A 6,980-nucleotide genomic window follows, 5' to 3' on the forward strand; every position below is an offset into this window, starting at 1 on the left:
AATTTTAAAAACGTCATCTCCATCATGAGAATCTGTGCGGATATTTCTTCATCATAGGGAGTTACTCGTAAAAGGTGAATCACTTTTGAAATTATATATGTGTTCCAAGTTCGAACTTTGTCCCATATGTTAAGATGGAAGGCTGAAAAAAAATCCAAAAGCCCGCTCAATCTTTCAGGTAATTTCTTCTAATTTTTTAACGCACTCAGTTCCAATCCAAGACCCTAATAACTTCATGGTGTCTATCGTGTTAAAGGTTTGCCATGCTTTTTCAATGATTCCATGATATTGGCAAAGTATTTTAGTTTTCTCAAGGTTTATTTTTAGTCCAAAAACTATAGAAAAAACATCTAATAGATGTAAAGTTCTCTTAAAATACTTTATTGTTCGTAGTGGATCCCCCAAAAAAGGCATGGCTAAGTCATCTGCATAACAAATACATTTTGGGTGGGACAAAGGATAGAAAAACCAATTATGTTACCATCCGTATGAATTTTCTCTATTGAAGGGTCGATGCACATAATAAAAAGTAAAGCAGAGGAAGGACCCCCTTGTCGCACACCTCTTCTGTTATCAAATATAGCGGATTTGTTTCCATACTGACCGATGGTTTGTGATTTGGCTAGTAGAGCTCCAGCCATCCTGACGATAAAATCACCAAATCCTTTTTTAAATAACGTTTCAATTATGAATTTGTGAGAGATAGTATCAAAGGATTTAGAAAAATTAACAGTCATTAAAGAAACATTACATTTAGTAAACAATTGCTTAAAAAATATGGAGCTACCACTTCTATCATAATCATCACTTTTAAATTAAATTTTTACTCCTTAAATTTATGTAGTATTAATAAACAAGACTCCCAATGACGTCAACTGAAATAGAAAGAAATATATTTATTTTATGAATCTGGTGTGTATGCCCCGCCATTTTCTTGTTGCCTAACCTTATTCTTGTAACATTGGCTCAAACACTCTTTTTTTCTGCGACGATGTGAATACCAAGTCTGTATTCAATTATTTTATTTGCGTTATGTACACTACAAGGCATAAAAAGAAAAGAAAAAGAATAAAGCTAGTGAGCGTTTGCCTAGGTTTCTAGTAATATATGGATGGAATAGATCTGGGAGCACTATATACAATACATGGAGAGTACACTCATTTTCATGAAATAAATAGGTTGACATAAACAATTATCTTTACTATTAGTACGTGGCTAAGAAAACTAATTGACTAATAATCGTGTGTATTTATGAGGAACGTTCGTTTACCAAGACCAATCCACTTAGTCGTCTCTTTTCGTCCGTTTTCCTGTTTCTTTGGAAAGAGGTCGTCGATGAGTTTTGCCAAGCTCTTATCCTCATTTAGATGGAATTGTCAAAGAAGTTCAAACCTCGGAATCTTTCTCTTTACCAACCTCACTTACAAAAAAGAGAACATATCTTTTTTTATTATGATTTCAAGGGAATTTGGGCCTCCTTAGTGACCAAGGAATGATTCATGAAGAAAGCTATTATACATTTGGGTGATGATTATTCAAGAAAATAAGTATACAATCCATTCATGACACACTCCTTGGCACGTAGTAACGGAATATTAACATAACAGAGTTCGAAAGTGTATAAACTACCAATGTTTAATTTTATACTTTTAAAGATTTTATGTTTATATTATTCAACAAAGCATTACCATATTAGAAGGGAATAAAAATCATCTTGTATACCTGAATAATGGCCAATTTTATAACATACTAAAATTTTTTTAATTTATTTATTATTTTACTAGACTATTTTTATATTGACACATATAAGGAGCTCAATCAATATTCATTAATTGCTATTTTATTCCTCAAATTAATTTTATAGAGTTTCTGTTGGATTGTTTAAGGAATTGAGGCTGTTGAATATGCATTAAGAACAAACAATAATCTATATTTTTGACATAGGAAAATGATATTGGTTAATATTAAAAGATTATTATCATTTATATTCTTAATTCTACTTTCAATATTGGGTTCAAAAAGTATGTTATAAATGTCTAATCAATTATTTGAAGAACTGTTGGAATCTTTATCTTCAAATTCGAAGCATTAGTAAGCGACGCTCAAAATTCTTGAGCAAGAGCAGGAGCGCGCTCACCATTTTAGAACAGCCAAAAAATCGCTCGAATTTTCACTCATTTATATAAATTTGTATTACTTTTTCAGTTTTCTGCACATCTAAAAATTTGAGAGTTAAAGAATAATTTTAAAGATTACAAGAAAAGACGGTTAAAGTAATGTCTCAAGAAATGCTAGAATATTTTATTGAAATATTATATCACAGGTTTTGGTGTAGGCTATAAAATTAACAGATTTAACACTACGAAAAAATGTCGTGAAATTCCGATGATAAATTGGTCATAACTTCCTTAATATTGAAGCTAGAGACATGATTTTGGTATCAAAATGTATTTTTTTACCATTATCTATTAGATAAAACAGGGTTTAGCAGGAAAATATTGAATTGGATTTTTTTTTTTTCAACATACATACATAAACAGTTGTCATGTTCAAATGCGAGCAGAAAAATAAACGCCGCTCATTTTTCATTGAGCGGAATCAGGCTCATTGCTTTACAAAACGAGTGGGAGTGGGAGCCACCAGATCTCTCAACTAATTTGGTGAAGAATTGGAAAGCTTTTCCTCAGAAATGGAGGAACTATTCCATAATCACTCGATTAGCTGAGCAGAAGGAAGAATATAAAGTCGCTCTGCTATAACACACGCTTGGTGACGAGTAAAGTTCCTAATTCTGTAGAAAAAAACGCGTGCAAGGAGAGGGGGGGGGGAATTGATACTGGAGCTTCTGTCAGTATTATTCTACTAAAATTTGCGTCGCGATGCCATATTGCCCCTACAGGTAAAAAATGAATACTTTGGAATGCCTCTCCAGTTACTCTGCTAGGAGTCACACTTACTATTAAAGGAAACCCCAAGAACAAGAAAACATATAGTGTTGAATTTATTTTCTTGAAACAGAATTTTACGCCTCTTCAGGGCATTAAGCCTGAAGAAGCAATGAGGTTGGTGAAAATCAACGAATGTCAGATGGAACAGGTATCAATGGTATCCATTACATTATTCTCGAATGTCTTTGAGAGTCTGGACACACTACAATGCCAGGTGTCTTCAATGCTAGATGAGTCAGTACAGCCTCTCATATCACCGTCACATCGCATACCTGTAGCACTTCAACCTAAAGTAAAAGGTAAGCTGGATATACTCGTGGGGAATAGAGTTATAGTACCTATAAGTGAACCTAATACCTAGATCAGTCAAATTGAAATTGTAGAGAACAAGTCTGGGGATATGTTTAGATGCTTGCAATCTCAATAAAGCCCTGAAACGATGACAAGAGAGAAATATCAAACTAAACATAGACAAACTTGAATTACACCTTCCAAAAATTACTTTCATGGGACACCTTAATGGTGATTCTGGGGTTGAAATTGATCCGGATTAAGGAAATGAATAGACAAAAAAATTTGGAGGAGCTTCTTCTTTTTCTTGGTGTAGTAAATTTATTCCAAACTTCAAGTGAATCAGTACTCCTATGCGCAATTTATTGAAAAAAGATGTCACCTATTTGTGGAGACGTACGCAAAAAGACTCATTTGAAAGGACTAAAAAGCTGGTGTTGGAAGTACCTATACTTGCAATGTATGATCCTACTAAACCTCCTACTCTAAAAAATGATGCCTGTGAATACAGAATTGGGGCCGTCTTAATGCATAATCATCGTGCTATTGCCTATGCTAGTCGACCCTTAAGTGACATCGAGTCTCACTGGGCTCAAATTGAAAAATAAATGCATGCCGTAGTATTTTGGCTTGAAAAATTCCACCATAATACTTATGGTCGTGATTTAGATATCACTACTGATCATAAACCACTTATTTCATTTGTTGCAGAACCACTTTATTTAGCTCTGAGACGACTACAAGCATTACTCTTACGGACACAAAAATATCAGTTTACGCTCAACTATAAACCAGGTTCTCAATTTCCGATTGATGATGTATTGTCTCGTGAACCACTTCCAGAAGGAAGTCCTGAAGATATTGTAATACTCAACCTTATTAATTTCTCACCTATCAAAGCCGATAATCTCGAACAGATCAAAAATTCTACTACAGTAGATACCTCTATGGCATTGCTATAACAAATAATCATCAAAGGCTGATGGACTCGAAAGTCAATTTACCTGTAGAAGTAGTTCGATAAATTCCCTTGCAGAGATGAATTAACAATTTATGACGGAATAAGATTATCATTTCCTACAAGTTCTTTGTAATCTTTGACGATCCTACTTTACTTAGGGACTCTAATTACTTTGTGATGGTGTAGCGAGAAGGAATGGCTTTGCCAGTATAAAGGTCCATAAATTTTACAAGATTTAGATGGCTATCAATATGGAGTGAGATACATGCATCTAGTTCAAATCTGATATAAAATTAGAACCATAAGGATTTGATTCAATTATATACATTGAATAAGACTTCAAATTATTATTGTCAATACAATTTTTCTTATTCCGTTAAAATGCGAATTTTATAAAGGATGGATCCCAAAGCCACAAAGTCCATTTGACAATAATTTTGCAGCCTAACCATAAATCTATACTTTTTTTTCCTTCTTTATCGGCGAAAAATGAATTAAAATTATATATAACAATTATAAAATTAATGTTAAAAAATAAAATATAATTGTTATATTTATTTTTTCTTGGTACATGAATATTTAAAAAATGTTATAATTCTTTTTAAAAAAAATATGTCATATTGAAATTGTAGATCCAATGCATTTCAGAATAAATAAAATTAAAAAAATTAGACTAAACTTAATATATGAGCTATATTTTATAGATATGGAAACTTTATCATGCATTAAGGAAGACATGTTATAAAAGTAACATAAGTTTCTATCTTTAAATTTGATATCATTAAAATTAATTTTTAATCAAACTTCGGTAATATCCATCACAATTATACATTTAAACATTTTGAGTTGTCTTTTTTTTGGGATTTTGATGATGACGATGGAACTGTTCTTTGATGTCCTACAAAGTATAAAATCTGATTCTTGTCAATAATAGTTTTATAATTAAGAAGCTAATATGATATTAATATTTTAAGGACATGTCAGTTGAATATTGTAATACCAAGGATCAATATCGTCTACTCTTGTCATAACTTTATTGAGAGTTTTACCTTTTTAGGACACAAATGACCTTAGGATTGGATCGTTTTCTTCAAATTTGAACATTTGGTAAGTCATTCAACCTTGATAAAAACTGAGTGATATAATGTATTAATACTGTAATTGTAACTATTCTTAACTATACAACATTGGTTGTTAGGTAAAAAGTCCTTGTTGGACTAAGACTAGAGTATAGGATCGACTCCGAACTAATTCCTGGTCATGGTTTTAGTAAAATAGATACAGAGTAGGATTTGTGTTTACTTTCTTTACTAACCTCTCAGGGCTGTTGACAGCTAATCCAGTATACGTCATGACAGCTAGGCTACTCTTCTCCGAAACATTATGAATGTCAGGGGTACCGCAATATTTTTCGGTTTGTTCTTATTTTTAGCACACCGGTGGATGACATTATTTTCCACTCTGAATTAATGTTCCCTGGATAGATTGAGTCAAGTCACGAAACCTGTATTAAATTGTTCCGGTTATTTACTTATTGTTATGAGGGTAGCTCAAAGAATATAATATATAAAGAACTAAAAGAGCAATACGGGTAGTATTTCTTTTGTAGTACGTTATCAAGCTTTAAACCAAGTAACGAAAAAAGGACCCACGTGATCAATAGCTGAAAAATGTGTTGTTGCACAGAAATTTTTTTTCTTCGCTAGAGGTACTGTTTAGTTATTATTTGGAGATATAATTAAGAGTTATGATGTTATCTAATATATTTTACTTTTTAGAAGATGTTCATTCGAAGTTCGGAAGACGGACTTACCTTAAGTAGAGAAGATTTTTTAAATATGGAGTTTTATTAACCCACTAATTTGTTTATTCTAGTTCCAAAATTATGATGTTTATTCTGCGTTATTTTTTCATATATAATTAATGTAAAAATATATATTTTTTATTAAACTTTTGAGTCAAATTTCCCACCTCTGACAATAATTGACCATTGTATCTTAAATTATACATTTATTATTATAAAAACAATCAATAAATAAAATAAAAATTTGTTCTCCAAGAGATAGTACATAAACCAGATAGAGGAAATCGAAGAAAGATACTTCTAACTTGATTATCTATCTCAAGAGAGCAGATTCGACTCCTTCCTTGCAAAGGAAATTAAAAAATGTAAACATTGAAGAGATCCATTCACAATGAGTAGGGAATTTCCATATTTCAAATATAATTATAATTTACTTTAGTTTCAACTTGTACGAAACACTGTATTATATAGAAATATTAATTATTAGAAGGTATGACGTTTTTATCGTGATATTGAAATAGTGAACATTACTAAGATAATTTATTAAAGTATTATAACGTATGCTTATAATAGTAAGTTAAATAAGTATGGGTAAATTTTAAAAATACAAGTAAAAAACAATTATATTAATTATAACTAGAAGTCATAAGCAGAGAATCAGACAAATTTAAAAGGACAAATAATACGATATAGAAGTTATTAATATAAAATAAAACAAATAGATTCAACAAATTATTAGGGACACTATACATATACAAAATGAAATGAGACATTTTTATACTGAAATAAATATACTTATTAGCAGAATAGAATATGCATTGGCAATGCTGACAAAAATATCGAGAAAAGAGAGGCACATTATTTTTAGGAGTCTAGAATCATGTTCTACTTGTTACCCAATGACAAAAGAGGCACACATATATATATTCCATCACAAACTCCTCCTTATAAATGGAATTGTGATTGAGATCAGTTA

At 31.2% G+C, this 6,980-nt stretch overlaps 2 long non-coding RNA genes across 4 annotated transcripts; one reads left to right on the forward strand and one right to left on the reverse strand.

Moving 5' to 3' along the window:
* Positions 1-4,875: 4,875 nt before the first annotated feature.
* Positions 4,876-5,607, reverse strand: LOC121122165 (uncharacterized). Of its 3 annotated transcripts, none has more exons than XR_005865722.2 (3): positions 5,379-5,607; positions 5,250-5,332; positions 4,876-5,114 (listed from the first exon to the last, which is right to left on the reverse strand). It is a non-coding gene; the product is annotated as an uncharacterized lncRNA (long non-coding RNA). The 3 variants fall into 3 exon arrangements; XR_005865721.2 differs by having other exon boundaries at positions 4,876-5,098; positions 5,379-5,605; XR_011781238.1 differs by having other exon boundaries at positions 5,250-5,607.
* Positions 5,608-5,811: 204 nt separating this feature from the next.
* Positions 5,812-6,150, forward strand: LOC139905979 (uncharacterized). Its single transcript, XR_011781155.1, has 2 exons — positions 5,812-5,908; positions 5,979-6,150. It is a non-coding gene; the product is annotated as an uncharacterized lncRNA (long non-coding RNA).
* Positions 6,151-6,980: the final 830 nt, after the last annotated feature.

This window comes from Lepeophtheirus salmonis, chromosome 7, assembly GCF_016086655.4.
Source record: "Lepeophtheirus salmonis chromosome 7, UVic_Lsal_1.4, whole genome shotgun sequence".
Lineage (NCBI taxonomy): Eukaryota > Metazoa > Arthropoda > Copepoda > Siphonostomatoida > Caligidae > Lepeophtheirus > Lepeophtheirus salmonis.